The 21712-nt window shown below is 44.1% G+C and overlaps 1 long non-coding RNA gene across 3 annotated transcripts; it reads right to left on the bottom strand.

Annotated features, from left to right (window-relative positions):
* Window positions 1-2203: 2203 nt before the first annotated feature.
* Window positions 2204-21712, bottom strand: LOC125617236. 3 transcript variants are annotated; one of them, XR_007348161.1, is made up of 3 exons: window positions 19276-21712; window positions 15035-15288; window positions 2204-6434 (listed from the first exon to the last, which is right to left on the bottom strand). It is a non-coding gene; the product is annotated as an uncharacterized LOC125617236 (long non-coding RNA). The 3 variants fall into 3 exon arrangements; XR_007348159.1 differs by lacking the exon at window positions 2204-6434 and adding an exon at window positions 17461-17621 and having other exon boundaries at window positions 13027-15288; XR_007348160.1 differs by lacking the exon at window positions 2204-6434 and having other exon boundaries at window positions 13027-15288.

The following is a 21712-nucleotide window of genomic DNA, read 5'->3' as shown; positions in this document are numbered from 1 at the left end:
ATGTGTCAGGCAATATTTCTTACGAATTTCATTTCAGTAAGTTTCATTTTTAAAAGGGAAGGGAAGGTTTTATAGAATTAGAACAACTGTCCTAGAATATTAAATGATACTTTAAATATAGCTATAGCTCTATAGTCACACACATAGAGAGAAACACACACTCCTGTGTCCATAGATACTGCACATTCAAAGCAATTTCCCTCCTCTGACATAGCTTAATATTATACATAATCAGCTATAAGGTATGTTGAATTACAGGGCAGAATGGCATCCTATGGAATGACTGAACCCGGCTCTTCTTTTGTAACCTTCATTGCCAGATCCAGATTCTTGGAACAGGACCAAACTAAGACACTTTGAGGGTATACAATCACTTCTCTAGCTTTAAAAGAACCATGGTTGTTGTCTTTAGGATTTCAGAGTGTATAAAAATCTGGATTCATGTGTGCAGTATGCATGAGCTTATATTGCAAGTCACGGTAGTTGCAATTATAATAACATCCTTTTGTGATTTTGGTTCTCTTTCAAAGTAATGTCAGACTGGACTGCTGGACTGTTGTGTAAAGATATTTATCTTGTCGTCTGGAACTTTGATGACTGCAGAGGCCATAGGGGGAGAGCATCTTTAAAGAGTCAACGGCCCTTCCGAGGCCCTTCTTCCTTGGGTCCTTCCTCCTTTCTTCCTCCCCCATCTTTGTTTTCCTCCATGTTCCTCTCTTCTCCCTCCCACTCCCTCTTCCATTTGCTGTGCCTCCACAGTTTGAGTCACAGGCTGCATCCCGTCTTGAAGGCGTGATCATTAGTCAGGGATGCAGGTTCAGCCTTCCTCTGGCTTTCTGGGGACATCTGGAGAGGCTGCAGGAAGAGCTCTGGTAGCTGGCACAGCCTGTGTGTCTCTGGAGTTGCTGCTGAGACTGAGGGCAGTGAACGGCCATAATGACAGCCGTGATCACAGGAGAATCAAGGTGGGGCAAAGACGCAAACGGTGCAGAGAGGGCGTGGAAGTCCACCCCCCGCCCCCACAGACCAGGCAGGCTCCAGGGCCTGTGTGGTTTCTGGGGGTGGGAGGACATCTGGCCAATAAGAACCAGAGTGCAGTTACCAAGCTGGTCCTCTCTCTGGGGTATCACCAGGGACAGGGAGGACACAGTGCGAGTCCTGACCTGGCGGTGCCTGCATCAGACTTCAACCTCCCTCCTCTCTCTGCTGTGCCCTGTTCTCAGCACCCCCATCCCCACCCGGGGGAGGAGAGCTCTGGCACTTCCTAACGGTTGTGAGGTGATGCTCTGAATCCCCAGGTATTCCAATTATATAACCAGGGCTCTCAGAACCCAGTCCTGCAGCAGGAAGGAAGTAGCAGCCCTCTTCCTTCTGGTCTCCAAGCCCTCTCCGCCCCCCCCCCCCTCCACCCCGGCCTTACTTCCCTCCTCAACTGCGGCTGTTCTGAAACTTACAATCATCCCCCTTTCCTATCTTCTTCAACTTTGGGTCCAAGTGGGGGCTGGGACTGCTGTTTTGTTGAGTAAAGGAGGACACAGGTGTGTCTTCCTGTAGCTGTAGCACAGAGGTCTAGCTCTGGAGCATGGAGAGGACCTCAGAAACAGACTTGAAGAAATAAACTCGCCTCTTCCTCTTCATTGCCCTGAGCCAGGTTTCAGCCTCTTTTCTAGGGATGAAATTTGGTAGTAAGGGCCAGAAAAATTACGGGCCAAGATAGGCCTAGGCCCTAGGAGATGAAGCTGAGGATTCCTTTTTTCCAAACTTGGAGACTTAAAGTGATGAATTTGGACCATTTTCACCCTAGATCTCCAACAAGGGCAAATTTGGGGGAAGAACAGAAGCTCTACCCTTCAGCAAAATTGCAAAGTAATTATAGTTTATCTTTCTTCTGTCTCTCCCCTCTCCCTTTGGATTGTTCTTCTTTTCTTCCAATTCACCTCTGCCCCGGGGGAACTGTGCTCCACTCTTCTCTATCCAGAGATGTCCCTGCCAGACCTCGGGTAGGAGTTCTTACTATAAAATACTTCTTCATTCTCCTTCTTCCATACTTCATCACAAATCTGGTTCTTTTGGGGTGGTTTATCTTAGCTAATAGGAGAAAAGCATCTAATTAAGCTAATTCAAATTAAATCCATAAAAATACTCTTCTGAGAGAGCTTGGCTATTTCCCTTTACCCCTAAAATAATCACACAGGATACTCAATAGGGCTGACATGAGAACCTTCTTTAAACAAAGACTCTCCTCTCTCCCCAACACGCCCCCCAACCTTTTGTCTATAAGCTCTGTAGGCCACTTTAGAGAAGGCTATGTTTACTTACTTCTCATGCTTCATTGAGGATGTTTCCAGAAATTTAAAGCAAAAGCTGAAAAATATCTCCAATAATAGTTCTCAGAAGTGCACTGGACGTTACTCAGAGGGTCTTTGAGTGGATGTTCACATCTCTGTTTCCGGAGGTAGCCCTGCTCCTTCCCACTCCACGCAGCCCCCTCATAGTTCCAGATGCAGAGTTTGTGTTGACCTCAGAAGAAAATAGATGCAATGGGTCATTTGTGATGAGGAGGGGTTCAATAAGCACCTGGCACAGAAATAATGAGGCTTCTGGCCTGTCTTGACCCTTATGACATGTCTTCTCGGCCAGCTTTTCTCCTTTGGAGGATGAGAAGGGGGACCCTGTTTCTTCTGTGGCAGGTGAGAGGGAGCCTCGATAAGGCCTCCTTCCTGCTTGGCATCAGAGGCCAGGTTGTGGGGTGGGAAAGGCTTAGAGATGACGCTGGGTGTGGGGTGGCTGCACAGATGGTGCTCATACAGATGTCAGCATCACTCTCAAAAGACCACAAAGGACTAATAGTTGTAAAAGTCTTATTCCCCCAATTCCATTTACCTCCTTCCAAACATGGAATATTGTGGAAGGCTGATCTTGAGTATTAGGAAGGCTTCCAACAGCTTAAAAGGCAACAAGAGAAGGATCTGTTGGCTCTTGTACCAGGATCATGACTCTTTAGATGTGGGGTTTCGGGGTTTAAATGATGTTATTACGGTCATCTCTCACCTTGGTGGGTTCCATTCCCAGTTCTCTACCAAGCAGCAAAGATGGCCTCAGGCAATGAAGAGCATTGCATTGTTTCTGCATGTCTTTCTGCCTGGCTCCAGCAAAAACCCCTGAGAAGACTCTGATGGGCTCGCCCTGGGTCAAGGGTCCTTACCTGACAATCACTGCAGCCAGGAGGATGGAGCATTATGATTGGCTAACTCACATTAGGATTCCAGCATATGTGGGGAAAGCCAAGCAAGGGATTGGCCGAACTGTTATGTAGAGGAGGAGAAATTGTCTCCGAAGGCAAATATACTGGGCAAATATAAAATTAAGATATCCATACAATTTTGAAAGTATCAACTTATTCATTGGTAATGCAAATTAATAAGCAAGAGGATGGGGGATCTGAGCAACATGAAAACTTACAAGACATGGCTTTGTCCTTAACAATCATATCATCTAATTGTTCTGGAAGCTGGTTGCATTCTTTACTTAATAATTTGAGAAAACATTAATGAATCATTGCAAAATAGTTGCTGAATACTCACTTCATGCCATAGATTGCACCAATTTCTATTACCTACAGACGAAAAGCTTACAATCTTACAACTTATAATCAAGTAAGAAAGACAAACAAACCACCAAATATTTACAATGCAGGGGAACAAGCACAGTGACAGAAATGTGCACACGTGTCATGAGAGTCCTTAAAAGGCATCTATTCAACTTTGGCTCAGAGGAGGTGATGTGGGAGCCAACGCTTGAAAACCAGCTGGGATCAGATGAGGTGGGAGGGTGGGAGAGGGTCTTGCAGGTAGAGAGACTAGTTTGTGCAGAGGTGCAGGAGTGTGGAGTGGGATAGTGTGTAAATAGTTTGATTGGAGTATGTCGGGGGTGGGGGGTTCAGAGAGAGATGAACATGAACAGGTAGGAAGGAGCCAGATCACAAGAAGCTCTGAGCGGGGCTCAATGATTTAAGCATGTCCCTGAAGGATTTTAAGCAGAGCATGGACACGGCCAGACTTGCAGTTGAGCATGCTCATTCTGTCAGGAGACGGAGACAAGTGAGCCACACTGGAGGCCGAAAGGAGAGTCACAAGTCTGTTGTGGAAGAACACATGAGATACTATGAGGATTTCTTTACAGGGAATGCCAGCTAATAAAATAGGTCAATTATTGAGCTGAGGGTATGGTCAGTGGAAGAGAGCTCACCTAGCATGTGCGAGGCTCTGCATTGACTCCCTAGCACTTCAAAAAGGAAAAAAAAAAAAGAGTCCATTAGAAAAATTATCATTTTGCAACCCTAGGGCAGACAAGGAATATCAACAAAGGCTAAGAAAATTCCCATGGTCTCAAAGAGTCACTGAATGGATTATTAACTTCAAAGGAGAAACCACACCTTTGCAAATGGAAAGGTCTGGTAGCCATCATGTTAAGCAACAGGCCAAACAGAACTGTGGGGCAACGGGACATCATGTGCCCTCTGATGTGGCATGACATAACAGACCTAAAATCTTCTACAGAGTCTTCTGTCCCAAGATGTTTGATCTCAATCTCATCAAAAGGAGACAATTAGAGAAATCCAGAGAGAAAGACATCACATAAAAAATCTGGCTATAACCCTTCAAAAATTCAATGTCATGATAAACAAAATGGGAGGGGACTGTCCCAAATCAAAAGAAGCTAAAGAGACTCAACAGACCACACCAAATCTTAGGCTTGGAGATGATCCTTGATCAAAAACTTAAAAGAGCTGTAAACGACATTTTGGAAACAACTGAGTGTGAGTCAAATATTAGTTTCCTTAGGTGCTATGATGTCATAATTATGTAGCTCTTTTTTTCTAAGATGGTACTGGAGACTCAAGGGGTAAAGTATCATAATGTCTTCAACACACTTTCAAAATATTTCAGAAATGTGTGATGTACATATATGATACGTATAGATGCTCTTACACAAATGTGCCCTATGTGAATAGCACATCTGTCATGTATGGCTGCTCCTACATATAGGGCAAAATGTTAATGATTTTTGTGTTTGGGTAAAGGATACACGGGGGTTCTTGTACTATTCTTTCTTGCTTGCTTTTTTGGTAGGCTTTAACATCATGAAAAAGAATGGAAAGGAAAAGAAAAATGAATGAGCAGTCAACCCGAGACAGCAGCAGTGGGTTTGAGGAATGTCTCAGCCAATGCCAGCTGCTGTAACGGATACTACAGGTTGGGTGACTGATCCACACCATAGATTTATTTCTCATGGTCCTGGAGGCTAGGGGCCTGAGGTCACAATGCCAGCAGGGTTAGGTCCTGGCAAGAGGCCTCTTCTGGTTGCAAACTGTTGTCTTCTTGCTATGTTCTCACATAGCAGAAAGAGGGCAAGAGAGCTCTCTGGGGGTCCCTTTTATAAGGGCACTAATCCTTTTGATGAAGGAAGGCTCTACCCTCATGACCCAATTACCTCCCACAATCCCTACATCCTAATGTCACCACAGTTGGAGAGGCAGGATTTCAACACATGGATTTGGGGAGGACACAGACATTTAGTTCATTGTAGGGAGGAAGATTAGAGTCAAGAGCAATACTGGAATTTTGGAAATCTGTCCCAACTTGGAATAATGTTTGGGACTCCACCTGGAGTAAAGGTAGTTTCCAGTCCTAGAAGAATATTACATAGTGCACTTTTCTTTTCTTTCTCTCTTTTTTTAAATTGTAGTTGTGTATAGACAGCATGCCTTTATTTTATTTATTTTATTTTTATGTGGTGCTAGGGATCGAACCCAGTGCCTCACACATGCCAGGCAAGCGCTCTGCCCCTGAGCCCCAGCCCCAGCCCCTAGTGTATTTTCTTCATGTAAACAATGGTGAGGATCACAGTAACAACACTGTGAGAGGCAGAGAGCCCAGACGCCCAGCTGGGAGTCAGGATGCTAGAGTTCTAGTCCTGGATCCTCCGCCGAGCAGCTGTGAGAGCATGAAGCGAGCTCTTCTGGGGCTCTTCCTTTGAAAATGAGGCAACTGGAGCAGACATTCTCTGAGGTCCCGTTTAACCTTTAGCAAGTACAGAGCTGGAGTCTGCCTTCCTTCCTCATGTTACTGAGAGTCATCTGAGCTAAGTGCTGATGAGAGTTTGTCACGTCTGCCATTTTGTTCTCTTGGGCTCAATTTATTCCTCTAGCTCTTCTTGGCCGCCCTCTCTTGAGAAGCTGTTCTCAGCTGAACAGGTCCTCGCTGGGCATTGCTCTTCACAGTGCAGCTGCGACGGCTGCCAGTTCCTGATCCTGGCTGCCCTTGACTTCATGACACGGGGGCTTCCCAGGCTCTTGGGTATTGCTTTCTATTAATAACTCTTCTGATTTTTCTCTTTGTTATGAAGCTAGCACATACTGGTGGAAGAAAAATCTGGAAAATTTGAGAAATTACATAGAAGAAAATTTAAATTACTCATCACTCCACCATTTTACGAATAGCCACCATGGACATTTTCTCTGAATGGATATGGGTGTGTGTGGGAGGATAGGTGTTTCATAATTGATCTCTTACCATATACATAACTGTATTGTGATCTTTTTCATTTAATAGTAAGTCTGGAGCACTCTTTTGTTGGGGAACAGGACAGATTGCCATTCTGTCATCTGTTTTCAGAATTTTACAAACTCAGAATGTCATTTTAAAACCTCATTTTTAACAATCCTCAGGGCATGAAAACATTATATACTCAAGAAACGCAGTATTAAAATGTGTTTCTTTATCTACGTCTCCCTCTGTACTTGAAGGATTCAACCTTTTTCTAAGAGAAATTTTCCAAATAACAGGGCATTTCTTTGCCCATGTCTTCTTGTTCTGCTGCAAGGCTGGCCTGCTCTGACCTCAGCACTACTGAAAGGACAAGGGGAAGAAATGTCTTTAGAATTTCTTAGTTTATGATACTGTATGTTAATGGTGGGGCTTCTAGGGGTGTAGGTGGATGGTAGGGGAGAGAGTCAAGTGGAGAGAAATAAATTAAATCTGACAGGTGTTGAGGCACACAACAACTATTTTGGAAGTTCCATCTCTTTCTTTCTTACTAAAGCTAAACAATAAAGTCTAATTTTAGTGTATTGTGTGTGTGTGAGAGAGAAGGACACACAAGCATAATGGGGGGATATATTCTAGCACCATTTAAAAACAAAACAGCACTAATTATGAGCATTTTCTAATGTTATTAAATTAACTTTAAAACATCATAATATTCAACAGATGGATATCCTTAAATGTCTCCAAGGGCAAACTTAAACTGTTCACTCATTCTATCTGTGCATATCTTGATCCAAGAAGTTCAAACCACTTAATTCATCCTCATGGCTCCCCAGGGAAGCCAGGAGAAAGAAGAAATTACTCTCTACCACCTCTTCTATATGATGTATGTCCACATACACTTACATTTTTATTATGCACTTCACTTTACAGACAAGGATATCCCTCACACTAAATGCACTTCTCTGAAATTACTTCTAACCCTCATCCGCCCATGTATTCACTTGAAAGTGTTGCTTACATATTCCTAGTCTTTCTGCATTCTTTTAACTATACATTTCAATGACCATCACACTTACTATCTTAATGGCTGTATAGTATTCCATTTTATCAGCATGCCAAAGTTTACTTTATCATATCTTTATTGTGAGAGCTTTGGAGGCTGTTTCTAAATTATTTTAAACATCATAAATTAATATTATGAATATATCATCATGGAAATAGTATCCTCTCCTTTGGATTCTACTTGAGTCCCATTGATGCTGGCTTTGTTACAATATTTCACTTTTGTTAGACTTGTAGAAAGATAATGGAAACTCTAAGCTGTTTGATTTATAGTTATCTAATTTCTATTGATTTATATTTATTTGTATTTCTGTAGATTTTTATTTTATATTTCCTTATGTATGAAATTTTCTATACTTATCCTCTTATACTCCATTTGTTAAGTAGAAATCACTAAGCTAAGGATTAGCCACATATAATTTTATTAAATCTAGATTTTTTTTTTTAGAAATGTAAGCTTTTCAGTTATATTTGTCATGAATCATTTTCACATTCTGTGGCCTCCTTTTTTAAACTTTATTCACTTACATTATTTTATATGATGTATTTTTAGATGTTAAGAAGGGATTATAACAGGATTCATTCTTGTGCTCTTTTCCAGTGGTTTCTATTGCCCTTCGAAACCTCCACTTTAACCTTTCAATTCCTAGCTCCTGAATCTTTGGTCTCAAAGTGAGATAAGAAAATCTCATTGGCTCTTGGTCAAAGTGGTCCTGAGGTAGCCCAGCAAAATGACCTCTCCATGGGGAAGGACAGGAGAGCCGGGCCATCAGTTACCAGGGAGACTGCCGTCAGCATCCTGGGTTTCCATTTCACTCTGTGTTTCAAAATGATCATTCCATATCTCAGAGCTTAGTCTCTGGCTGTCCCTTAAACCATGTGGGTGGGGACTGATTAGTCCCAGAGCTGTCCAAGGGTCTCAGGGACAGAGAGACAAGGTCAGGACATCTCCTGGACTCAGATATGCTTACTCTAGGCCACTACAATGACACAGTGTGTCTTCTTTCCATCATCCTGGGTGTGACCCAAGCACCACACACTTTTCTGGCCCCAGATGCTAGAGATGCCAGACAGATCCTGGCTCCAAACAGAAGGTTATGTTTATGGTCATTTCCAGTGTGACTGTGTGAGTGTGACTGTGTGTGTGTGTGTGTGTGTGTGTGCGCGCACTCACACACGTGCTCACATGCTTCCTACCTCTCTGTGCACCCTGTGGGGTTGTGCTTGTTACCCTCCTGCAGCAGCCCCTTTTCACATCCTTGTTGGAACATGGAGCTGTGATGCCCCAGCAGCTGTGGCGGGGCTCGGACTCCCGCTGAGCCACAGACTCTGGTCATTCCATGTGCAGTTGGACCTCCCTAGGTTATTGCCACTGGATTGAGCTCCCACTCAAATTCCGCTGAGACGTAAGTAATGTGACCTGGAATGAGAATTGGCTGTGATGCTGAAGAGACCTGCAGGCTTGAGAGATAGGAGGAGTGGAGGGAGGAGAAAGGGGGGAAGTTCTCTGAGAATTTTGCTGCTGGGTTCCAAAGAGGCACATCACATGCTCAAGCTTTTAGGCGTAAGTTGTTTTTTGGTTTTTTTTGGTACTGGGGATTGAACTCAGGGGCATCTGACCACTGAGCCACATCCCAGCCCTATTTTATATTCTATTTACAGACAGGGTCTCACTGAGTTGCTTAGCACCTCGCTAAGTTGGCTAGGCTGGCTTTGAACTCGCAGTCCTCCTGTCTCAGCCTTGGGAGCCGCTGGGATCCCAGGAGTGCGCCACCACACCCACCAAGGTAACAGAAAGTAACAGGAGAAAACTGTATTTAATAGCACTTTCTGTGCCCTGCTCCTTCCACAGCCAAAGACATATTTAAAAAATATATATATTAATTTTTTAGTTGTAGTTAGACACAATACCTTTATTTTATTTATTTATTTTTATGTGGTGCTGAGGATCGAACCCAGGGCCCTGCACCTGCTAGGTGAGCGCCCCACTGCTGAGCCACAATCCCAGCCCAACGGTGTATGTTTTTAAAAAATAAAAAATAAAATGCCATTAGGAACTCCAAAATCTCCTATCGAGCACAAGACTGCAAAAGCCAGGATTGAGGAGATGGTGAGAGGAAGCTGTTCACATATAGCGAGACTGAGAAATTTAAGAGCAAGACAAAGGAGGATGAGACTCGGTGCAAACACTGTGCAAAGAAAGAGTGGACAGGTGGCAGGAAGCGGGGGAGAGGCTCTGGCTGTTGCTGGGAGGACTGATGGGGTGAAGCCAGCAACTGTCCAGCCAGGTCCCCACCAACAGTTCTCTAAATACACTGCCCCAGGACAAAAGTTACTTACTACTTTTAATTAACTTTCTTTTAAAAACTCAAGTAGCTATTTTAGCTTCAACTTTGAAAAACCTTCTGGGAAACCACAAGTTTGATATGCTAGTCATATATATTTGTAACACAAAATATAAATGCACAAGTAGTAAAAAAATAGAGATTATCTATCTATGGATCGATCTATGAAGCACCTAAAATAACCTCGTGCTGAGCAGTAGAATGTACACCATTCTCTGAAAAATCCATCCTCTCTCCACCTCATCGCCCACACCTTGACCATCATCGTCTCTTTTTGGAATTATTTGAACAGCCTTCCATGGATCTCCCAGCCTACAACATTGGCCCAACTCCAAACCTAAACTATACACTAATGCCATAGTGATGAGTTCTGAAATGAAATTAGATTGTAAATAAAGAAGGTCAATGAAACACATGTATTTTGCATTGCTGTCTCCTAGTACCCTTAAACCATTAAAGAAAAGAAGAAGAATTTTCTCTAGGTATAGGTCCACAAGAACAAAGAGAACAGGAGAAGCAGGAACATGTTTCTGGGAGTTAGAAAGCAGATGGACACATGTTCCAGAAGAGTGTGAGCCATCAAAAGTAGGACATAAACTAAGGAAGGAAGACACAGCAATTAAGAAACAAGAACCCAACACAGGAGAGAGCAGGAGAGGAAGGAGGGATCCCAAGAGGACAGCTACACAGCAGCCCCAGCAGGACCAGGCCAGCAGGTCCAGGGAGATTTCTCCAAAAGAGGAAACTGAGCGAATTCCCAAGGTGTCTGAACAGCTAGAGGACAGTTACATTTGTGATAGATACACAGAAAATTAAAGAATCAACAAAATACATGTCATTAACTCCACACAAAAATGCACAGGGATAAAAGAGCTTATAATGCACACATGACTCATCCCATGGAACGTGGGAACTAACTAGCTATGGAGACCAGAGTGGAAGGAGCAAGGGACGGAAAGTGCTGTTAAGTACAGTTTTCTTCTGTTATCTGCATTGTCTCTACTTCCTACAAGTCTTACGGTTTCTTTACTTTGCATTTTTTAAAAATATGTTTTTAGTTGTAGATGGACACTACCTTTATTTACTTATCTTCATGTGGTGCTGAGGATCAGACCCAGTGCCTCACACATGCCAGATGAGTGCGCTACCACTGAGCCACAACCCCGGCCCTTTGCAATTTTTCCTCTCTTTCATGCTAGGGCTTTCTCCCAAACATCTTTGGTTATCTGTTCATATTAAAATTCAGTAAAAATGATTATCAGAAGTGTACATGGACAGGGCTTGTACCCAGTTCTCCTGTTTTTAGCTGTACTTCTTGTTTCTGAGGTTCTTGGTACCTTTTCTTCCTGAGCTCTCCTGAGGCTCTGCTGCCCAAATCATCCTGTGGTGACATCTTCGGCAGTCACTTGCTATCAGCTTTCTTTGTTCTGCCAGTTATCATTTATTCATTTATTTTTCCATCTTCTAAACATAAGTTGTCATCGTTGGTGCTGTCTCCTCACCTAATCTCTTTGCCCCTGTCGATTTTTATCTTTCTTCTTCCCTTAATATAATTGTAGTGTTTTTCTAGTGAGAAGAAAGTAGAGCTAATAGTTTGGGTTCACTTCACCAGAAATTATTGTCTACCTTTCCCCATAATGATCATGTTTTATTTTTATTTTAAAAGAAATTCAAGGTATTTTAAACTTTGTAAAGACAGAGTACTATAACATTCCTGTGTTGCCTACCAATAGACTGTAAGTTGAATTAAAAAGGAAGTGAGGGGCTGGGGCTGGGGCTCAGTGGTAGAGCCCTTGCCTAGCACGTGTGAGGCGCTGGGTTTGATCTTCAGCACCACATGAAATAAAGGTATTATATTCATGTATAACTAAAAATATGTTTTAAAAAAATGAAGTGAGGATAGGTACTATAATTTGTTCTTAATACATTTTTACTGATGTCATACTGTTCATTTAATTACTTTCACAACAAGAAAACCCATTTATCCAGGTGATTCTGTTCATTGTCGATATTCAACATCAGCTGGTTATTAGCAGAACCCATGCTATTTTCCTTCATACAAGGTCGACCCAGTTTCCATTGCTTTTTAGTATCTTGTGAATTTTTAAATTTATTGATGGTTGCTTTATGATCTTTTTCCCCCCAAATTGTCCTAACATCTTAGAAAGAAATTTGTCTAGACATGGAGGTTTTTATTTATTAAAATAATTGTAATAAATTACTTTGCTTATTTCAGGCTTTCATTTTCTTTTTGCAATGTTTGTCCTGAACCTACTTACAACCGTAGTAGACTTTATCTGGGAGGAGTAGTGTGAGACTGCCTAGCTTCTAAACACCCTTCCCATCCAGAGGAATTCAAAAATGCATGGAATCAGCTCAGCACCAAGTGTAGATATTTTCTTGCTTGTTCACTAGCAGGTGTGAGCACGTGATCGAGGCTGTGGATCAGATGCTTCTGTACAGGGTTTTGAATATTGAGGAAGTAATGCAAAGATACAGAAGATGGGAGTTTTTCTGAGGCAGTATTAGAGGAACCAAGAGTCCAGATGAGTGAAAGTGGGCATCCTCTGTCAGTGAGATCGAGAGTGAAAGCAGCAAGTGGTCAGTGGTAGCAGTGGCAGTGAGGGTGGCCTTGTTCTGGTGGCATGATCTTGATGGTTTTTGGATGCCCAACAATTCTTGGTTCCTAGCTGGGGTTTGATTTTGGTGCTTCACGTGTCCCACTGACTCTGTGGGATACCCTACATCAATCCAGGAGATTGTTTTTTTTCTGCTCAAATTAGCTGGAGTTGGTTTATGCTACCTGGACCAAGAACCTTGACTGGCACAGAGAAACGGGCATAGAGAGGCAGTTGCAGACAATATAACCTTGGAGTAATAGATGAGAAGAAGGAATTTGGGATTGTCTGGCTGGTTACTTAGGACCAAGAACAGTAAAGAATCTGTTAGTATATAGAGATAATATACCCATGACATACAATGGTAAAAAATGAAAAGACAAATATTACCCTGGATGACTGCTTATTAAAAACAACTTATCTGTTCTTGCAAACTTTAGGAAAATGAAAGAAAATTGAAGACATCTTTTATTGGCTCTAATCTGCTTACACAAATATGAATGACAAGTTCAGGTCCTCAGACTCTCAGATCACAACACAGATTGACACACAAGCTCCTTCTAAGATTATAATAAAAAGAATCTCATTTCTTACAGACATAAGACAGAACTGAAAGCCAAATCCCATGAGTTGCCAAATGACAAAGTCAACCGAATTCACAGCCTCACCCCGTCTGTTGTGTGAAAGTTGGGGCCTTGATGGAGAAAGTGTGGTGTGTCAAGAGCTGAGATGGGAATATATGCAAATATCTGAAGAACTCAGGGAACTCTGTACCCCCAAATGTCACTAGGCCTCTGTTGCTAACCAAAACAGAACCTCCTCCTATATCTAATGAGGCCATTATTGCTTCACATGAAGATGCACCTAAGGGAACTAGTCCTGTTACCTTGCAAAGGAAGCCAATTATCCTCCTGCTCTCTCCCTTCACTCCTCATTATCTCCAAAAAAGTAATTACGATTAGGGACCAGCAAGCCCAGAGGGGTCAATTATCAAGTATAACCCAAGAGGTAAAGGTTAGCACACAGTGTGGACAAGATGTACACAAACACACACACACACACACACACACACACTCACTCATCCAGATTTGATAATCTACTTTAATGTGGGAGAACACACATGGGAATGATTTTCTAAGGAGGAAAACAACAAAATTTTAGATTCAGACCGGATTTGTGTACATGGATGTATTTTCTAGAAATTTGGGTTTAACATGCTGAATGGAATAGTTGGAAGTGTTCCTCAGTATTTTCTTGGTTGGTTGCCTGAAACCTAGTCTGAAGAGATGACCATGCAAATGAAGAGGATATACAATGTGGAGGAAGGAATTAAAGACGTTGGAAGGTAGGAATATTATCAGGCGTTCATTTGTCTTCTTTTTATGCTCCCAAGGTAGCCCAGAAAATGCTGGTGAAGGAAATTGCCAGAATCTTTGAGGATGCTTAGTGACTAGGTAGGCTGGGAATGCTCATGGGAGATGCTACAGATGAAATGCTCCCCCTCCTTTCAAAGGCAACAGGTAGATCCTAGCAGAGGCCAAATGAGAGCTCTGAACCGCAGCCAGTGTAAGGAGCAAGTCCAGTGTGATCATCAAAAACTTCCAGCCTTCAAGTTTGGTCATGGGAACCTAGTGCTGAGACAAATAACTAACCACTCAGATCCTGTTTAATTTTAAAGTATACTTTAAGAAACAAGTGACTAAGAAATTAAAACAACAACAACAACAACTAATTTTAGGTCTTCTGAAAAAGACCTGTCTCAAGTAATTCTAATATTGTCACAGCCCCACATCTGATTACTAGACCCAGACTTCCTGAAGAACAGGAAGGCCTGGGGGCTTGCAAGAGGTAGTGAAAGTCTGAAGGCAGGACATCCTCAGGGAGAAGTCAGGGGTGGACAGAGGTGGACAGACCTTGAGGATGTACCATGCTCAGCAGATTTGCAAGGAATAGATTCTTCCAGAATGCCCATGTATAGTTGGAAATGTAAGCACACAGAGGACTGGAGTGCTCAGGTTGGCTGGTCAGCCAAACACACAGGGATGCCAACACAGTCAGGATATTGTGGTGAGGGAGAAGGAACAAGGGACAATCAGGAGATTTATCTAAAGGCATTAAACTACGACGGTCTGATGCAGCCATTGCCTTTACGTGAACACACCTGCCAACAAGACTGAAATTGCTGGTCTACTGGTTACAGCCACCATAGGATAAGCTCTCCATGCTTATCCTAGGTGGCCTCCTCCTTGTCTGCTCTCGTGGACTCCCAGGTGGGCCCTTTCACCTGCAGAGTTCAGCCTTCCCCTTCACAGGTCTGAGTGGGGCTCAGGCATCGGGGTTTTGGCCAACATCCCAGCAAGGGGGATACTGACAATAGCTGAAGGGGAAATGTTCTGAGAAAGCCCTGCAGTTCCCAGTCAGTTCTTAAATGAGCCACACGGTCATCCTTTCCTCCTACCTCATCTGTTGCCATGTCACAGACCCGCAGCTTAACTGCAATCTGCTGAGAATCAGAAGAAACAGAACAGAGCTCAGAAGAAGGCATCCTACTTCTTCCATTTACTGTGTGACTCTGAAGACATCTCTTTGAAAGAATAAATCTCCTGCTGGGCTTGGGATTGATGGTTCATGGCTGTTGTCCCAGGTACTCAGGAGGATCACTTGGGGCCAGGAGTTTGAAGCCAGCCAGGGCAACACAGTGAGGCCCCATCTCTAAAAAAAAAAAAAATAGAACAGTGAGGCCCCATCTCTAAAAAAAAAAAAAATAGAATAAGATAAAAAATAAATGAAGCCAAGCGCAGTGGCGCACGCCTGTAATCCCAGCAGCTCAGGAGGCTGAGACAGGAGGATCGGTGAATTCAAAGCCAGCCTCAGCAAAACTGAGGTGCTAAGCAACTCAGTGAGACCCTGTCTCTAAATAAAATATAAAATAGGGCTGGGGATGTTAAGCACCCCTGGGTTTAATCCCTGGTACAAAAAAAAAATTAATCTTCTAATTTCAGTCTAGTTCACAGGGCTGTTTTGAGATTTAGAGATAGAGTAAGAGGCTTTATTCAGTGAGCATGACTTGAGCACCTACTATGTGCTAGACACTGGGTAGTATACTAGGTGTGTTCCTAACACCTAGTGGGAACTCAGAAAATACTGTTTCCTTCTCTTGCCCTCTCCCTCCCATAGCCCTTAAACTGGAAGGTCACCATTTGAGGGCTCCCTTCTCTTGGCTAGCCTTGCACCTAGTCCAGCTGCCTCCTGTCACTCTTAGATTCTTGAGAGAGGATACAGGACACATTGCAGATGAATTCTTCCTCTCCATCCCTGATTAAGGTTTCTGTTTCCAATCTCTGGGTAAGAAAGCTCAGTGTTCCAAGCTGGGCAATGTAGAAACCAGAGCAGGCCCCTTTCCCCTTGCCCATAAAACTGGGAACCAGAGGCAGCCCTAAGTAGGTAGTCTGTCATTTCTTGTCTCCTGGGTCCTACTGAGACCTCTAAAATCAAAGGAGCCTCCCAGGAGAAGGTATGTCTGGCCCATTCCTTGCCATGCTAAGGGCCACTTCCTAAGCAGAGGAGAAAGAGAATGCATAGGGATGCAGAGGGTTTTATAATCCCTTCTTATTTTTTTTTTTTTTCTGGAAAGGTTAGGAGGGGGAGAGATATTGTTTTGTACAGCCCTGTTGTGGGTCTTAAATGCTCTTGATCCAAGGAGTTATCTTTATGAAAGAGTTAGGTAGGAAAGTGTGTGGTCATCAGTGACCTAGTTCCATATCCATTGGCCCTTCCGGGTTCTCTCTCTTTTCCTGTTTGCAGCAGATGACACTATCAATGCCCCCATTCAACATATAGCTGCCAGAAGAATTCTCACTGAATGAAGACCACACTTGGGCCTGGGTTGTGGTTCAGTGGTAGGGTGCTTGCCTTGTATGAGAGAGGCACTGGGTTTGATTCTCAGCTATATATATATATGATCATCAATAGCTAAAAAAAAATTAAAAGAAACAAAAAAGACCACACTCTTTGTATAGCCTTCAAGTTCCTCTGTGACTGAGTGGAGGACTGTTCTTTTATCTCTTTCCTCACTATGTCTAACTAAGTGTTTTTCGTGGACACATTGCAAATGACTCTCAATAAGGGCATGTTCCATAATTTAGACCTCTAAATTATGGAGTCGTACCCTACCAGACATCAGCTACTAATGGTTTAGAATTTCAAATTGACTTTCTTTGTTGTATGCATGCTGGTATAGAGATGTCTGAGCTTCTCCAGTAATTTTGCTCGAAAATTTCCAAGCGTTCTCTTCCTTGGGCCATGTTATGAGACTGAATTGAGTGATCACCCATAATCCAGAAAAATAAGGCTAGAGATTTAGAAGCTGAAAATTGGGAATGAGTATTAAAGAAGAGTTCTGTGGCCAAGCAGAGTCCAGGGGAGGAGTGGCCATGGCCAGGGTTGTCTGACTGCAGAACTGCCAGAGACTGAGCTGACAGGTATCAAAGTTAGCATCCTCTGGAGGACGAGAAGTGATTTCTGGATCTAAGACTAACATGAATTGGTGAACAGAGAAGACCTGGGAGATAGGGTTTGGCTCAGGTGAACCAGGGTAACTTCCTTGCAGGGTTTGTATCTGGCTCCTTTGAAGTCCTATGACACCTTCTCCACTCCCTCCAGTGTTTTGGTCTTTGGGTTCAATATCTCACATGTCCTCTCGACATTTTCCTTGGAGCTAGATTTATAATTTCCAGGGAGCATTTGTCTCTCTCTCCTTCAATTTCATTTGAACCATCCTTGGATTAGTTGGAGAATCTCTGGACCAGGCCACCCCTCTGACTGTGGTGAATTGCAGGCCCCCTCAGCCATGGCCTGAGATCCCCTATCTGAGTAGCTACTCACTTCTCCATGGCTCCTTTTCTCTTCCAAGCCAGGGCTATCAGAGATGAGCTGAAAAGGACACTGTGCACCTTTTAGTCCCTCTGAGTGTGGGTAGGCTTAGATCTCGCAGTGGGAGCAGTTATCACACAGGCTGGAGAGAGGGGAACAGGTGCTTCTGATGGCTGGCAGCAAGAGGAGATGAGAAGATGGCATTGGCCAGGTCTAGCCTGAGGCTGGGCAGTGGGCATGGCAATGCCTACACTTTTTACCAGAAGCAGGTAGACGTGGATTTGAGTTTCGTGTGGGAAAGGAGCCTCCAGGGATCTCAGCTGGAGAAGGTGACCTGGCGTTGCCCCAGAAGTGGAACACAGGGGAGCCCAAGGCAGTAATGGTGGCTGGCAGAGCTTTCTTGGCGTTTTTAAACCTCAATGTGTCAGCAGTCAATATCTCAAGCTCCTCTCAAACCAGTCAACTCTGATTGTAAAATCTGGCCTGCAGCAGCCTTCCTGATCCGGACACTTGCCTGCTGTCCTGGCAGCAGGCAGCTCTGCCTACTGTGTCCCTCCTGCAGCCTAAAGCCCTAAAGCCACTGGCTTGGTGACAAGAGCATACCCCGCAGACCTGGCAGCCAAGCTTGGAGGTGGAGACAAGGCTCAGTTCGCGGAGACCCTCCCACTTTAGATACCTGTGTATTGTTTTCGCAGGCTGTTCTTTCCCTGTGGCCTTGAGAAGTAGGTCAAGGTAATGAACCTGCTTTAAGGGAGAAGAGCCAGAGTTCAAGGCAGCCAGCCTGGAGTCGAGACTCCTGAATTCTATTTCTGACTTGGCAGCTAACAGCTGCTTGACCATCCTTTACAGGCTCACTCTCCTCTCTGGGTCTCCCTGGGCCCTTTACTAGGTCCTGTGATTTTCTTCCTGAAGCTGTGTCCCCTGGGGCTGTCATCTTCTTCCCTCTTCTCTCTCTCCACAAGGTGCTATAAAGAGTTTGACTGTTCAAAGCAGGTGCCTTGAGCAAGAGCCGCTGCAGTGGCTGCAGCTGATGAGGAGATTAGAGGCTTTCAGGCGGTCACAGTGAGTGACAGGGCTGTGTGACACTGGGCGCCAGGAAGCCAGGAAGCCTGGTGATGTGATGTGAATATTGATGCCTGGAGGCAAGTTAGGGTTCCTGGGCTTTAGTGATGGTTGTCACTTGCCCCCTACATCTAAGCCTTTCTTCTCTGGAACACAGAAACCTCTGGTCCATATAGAAACTCTGGACCTTCCCACAGTGCTTGCCTGTGGCACAGGGGATCATCTGAAGTGTCACTGCAAAGGTCATCTTTGAGGCTGAACACATTGACCAGGGTTCACTTTGGCCTGAGAATAATAACCCTTGCTAAGGGTTAGTTCCTCTGGCCTGGTCAAACCAGTCCCAGGAGGACCCTGGGCTCTAGCCAATGCCACAGGGGCCACCACTGATGAGACCTGGGAAGAGGGTGCAAATTAGAGGACCTGGTTTAGTCTAGAGAGCTTGAGTTCCTCCCCACTCCCTTCCCTCCAAACCCAGGTGATGGGGATAGGAGTGAACACAGAGGAACAAACACAGGCACCGGTGAGGGCAGGCAAGGACAGGGTAAGTAAAAAATGCATTTAATGTCCCTAACCCATATCATAACTTAGCCACATGGCACGCTGTAGATGACCACTGTTTTTCCTGGAGACCACATGGTTGACTGGGAAGCTACCGCCCCCTGCCACTGCCCAGCATTGAGAGAGGACATTACCACGTGTTGCCAGGCAGAGAAAAGATCACAAAACTCCAAATTCCAAGTACCGCTGATACTGACAGTGTCTCACCTGATGCCATCATAAGCTTGAGCAAGACACAAACAATGTGGACAGAGACCTGCAGGAAGTGCCCGGCACCGAGCCACGGGGGCCTCTCATAGATGCGATTTCCTTTTCGCTTTCTTTCTTGTCTCTCCTTGTTTTGGATTTCTGCAGAGAAAGTAAGAACTTATTTAAGACAGGAATCCCGGTTCTGACTCCCCTCCTTTCCATACTTCACCTAGACAGCAAATTCCTGCTCCATCTATCTTCATGGACGGGCACATTCCTCTGGAAGCTGAGCTCTCAAAATTCTGCTCTTTGGTTGCAAGCAGGTGACTGTTCCCTCCAGGTTTGTTTCCGCGTATGTAACATCACGACCATAGTCTTTTGCAGTGCCATTTCCTGTGCACATTTTATCTGAACATCTCTGCTATGCCTCTGAGAAGCTGGGCATGGGCCAGATTCCTTCACCACTGAATATACAGAGCCCAGAGGGCCTGGGGAAGAGCAGGGACTAGAAGCCTCTTCTCATTTGTTTTTGTTATTTTTAGTTGCAGATGTTCACAGCACTTTTATTTAGTTTTCTTTTTTTACGTGGTGCTGGGGATGGAACCCACTGCCTCATGCATGCTACACAAGTGCTCTACCACTGAGCCACAATACCAGCCCTTCTCATGTTTCTTGAAGGTATGATGGTGCTTGCAGAACCTTCTTCCTGGAGGGACTCCCAGTGTCACACACAGGGCCTTGGCCTTCTGGCCAATGTGCCTGTGCCTAAGAGTGCAGGCTGACCCTAGTGGCCCCATTCCTGTCCCCTTAGGAAGCTCATGCCTGTGGGATTTATTTGGGAATACAGATGGAGACAGTGGCTGACTTCAGGCCTGGTTGAGTACTGGGGCTTCTAAGAACACCTCTAAAGCATGGCACTAAATAAAGTTGCCAGACAAAACAGGTTAAATTTCAGCTGCAGAAAACAACAAAAAATTTTAGCATAAGTATGTCCCAAATATGGTATACAGCATACATTACAAATTATTTCTTATTTATTTGAAATTCAAATTTCCTTGGACATCTTGTATTTTTATTTGCTCAACTGGCATCTCTAGCGTTGACACAAAGGCCTCCAGGTCAGGCACTTGAGGTCCTCCCAACAAGCCCCAGACCCCCCTTCAGGCCTCACGTCTACTTCTGTTCCCTTCCTCAACTGCATCAGCCAGACGGGGCTGCGTGCCACACTTCACATATGCTCTACCAGCTATCACTGACCTTTGCAAATATCAGTCCCCCTGGCTGGTATTATTTACATTATCTCCATATTTAGAAATACTGCCTGTTCTTCAGAGCCCATCTGGAGTGGTTTTCCTCCAGGTGACTCTCCTTTATTCCTTATGTGTGCCTCCACAGTCATAAGATTTTATTATAATTTTTGTGTGTCTCGCATCTCCTAAGCACCTTCCACATAATATGGAATGATCAATACATACCTGATAGAAAACAATGAATTAACCTATTGTGTTTCTGAATATCTAAACAGAGATCTGTGCCTCTCACCAGAATCAACCATATTCTCCCTTGTCATGTAAAGTTTCCATCAGTATGCCTCTGGTGTCCCCACTTTTTGACACTTAACTCCTGCATCTCCTTCTATGCTGTGGACACCAGTGCTACACTCTGTGTCGAATAGGAGAAGAGAGGGAGGGAGGATGTCCGGGTGTCCAAGTAGAGCTAGACCTAGGCTATCCCTCCTGCCCTAGTTCAAGTCGACTCTCAGCAGACCTCAAAGCCACCTAGCTTGGTCCTAGAGCTGGAGAGCAGAGACAGGGCTTCTCTGTGAGTCACTGGAGGATCTAGGCTAACTGTGAGCTCCAGGAACCCTCCTGGGACTTCTAGGGGTTCTCTGGGGTTTGTATGCTGCTAAGAGACAGAAAGATAAGGAAAAGGGAGTAAAACTTGAAAACAGGAAAGGAATGTGTATGGGGAGGCACTGGAGGATGAGGTCAGAGAGAAATAGGAAACTTGGGTTTGGGAAACAAGGGAGAGAGCACTGTTTCAAGGATTGGCAACATGGAGGATCTCTGATTCTGTCCCTGCCTTGGGACAGGAAGGAATAAAAGAAAATAAATACGTGAGGGCCCACTGTGTACTTTCATGTAGGGTTCAATCAAATTTTCCTGTAGTCCTGCAGGAAACTAAGATTTAGAGAGAGTAAATAACTGACTACTGACACAGTCAGGTGCATCTGGGAATCAGAATGCAAATTAATCTCTCAAGGTTAAGTAAAATATCTTTAAGGTCCTTCCCTTTCTAACTTCTACTAGTAGGCTATTTCTATTAATAGGGGGAAAATAACATAAAACCTCAACCATGGGGCAAGAGGAGAAAGTAAGAAACAGATATGGAAAGGTCAGGGAAACATGGTGCACGCCTGTAATTCCAGCGACTTGGGAGGCTGAGGCAGGAGGAT

The sequence above is a fragment of the Marmota marmota genome, unplaced genomic scaffold (assembly GCF_001458135.2).
Source record: "Marmota marmota marmota unplaced genomic scaffold, marMar, whole genome shotgun sequence".
Taxonomy (NCBI): domain Eukaryota; kingdom Metazoa; phylum Chordata; class Mammalia; order Rodentia; family Sciuridae; genus Marmota; species Marmota marmota.
The sequence above is the reverse complement of the archived record's forward strand: the minus strand, read 5'-3'. Positions and strand labels throughout refer to the sequence as shown.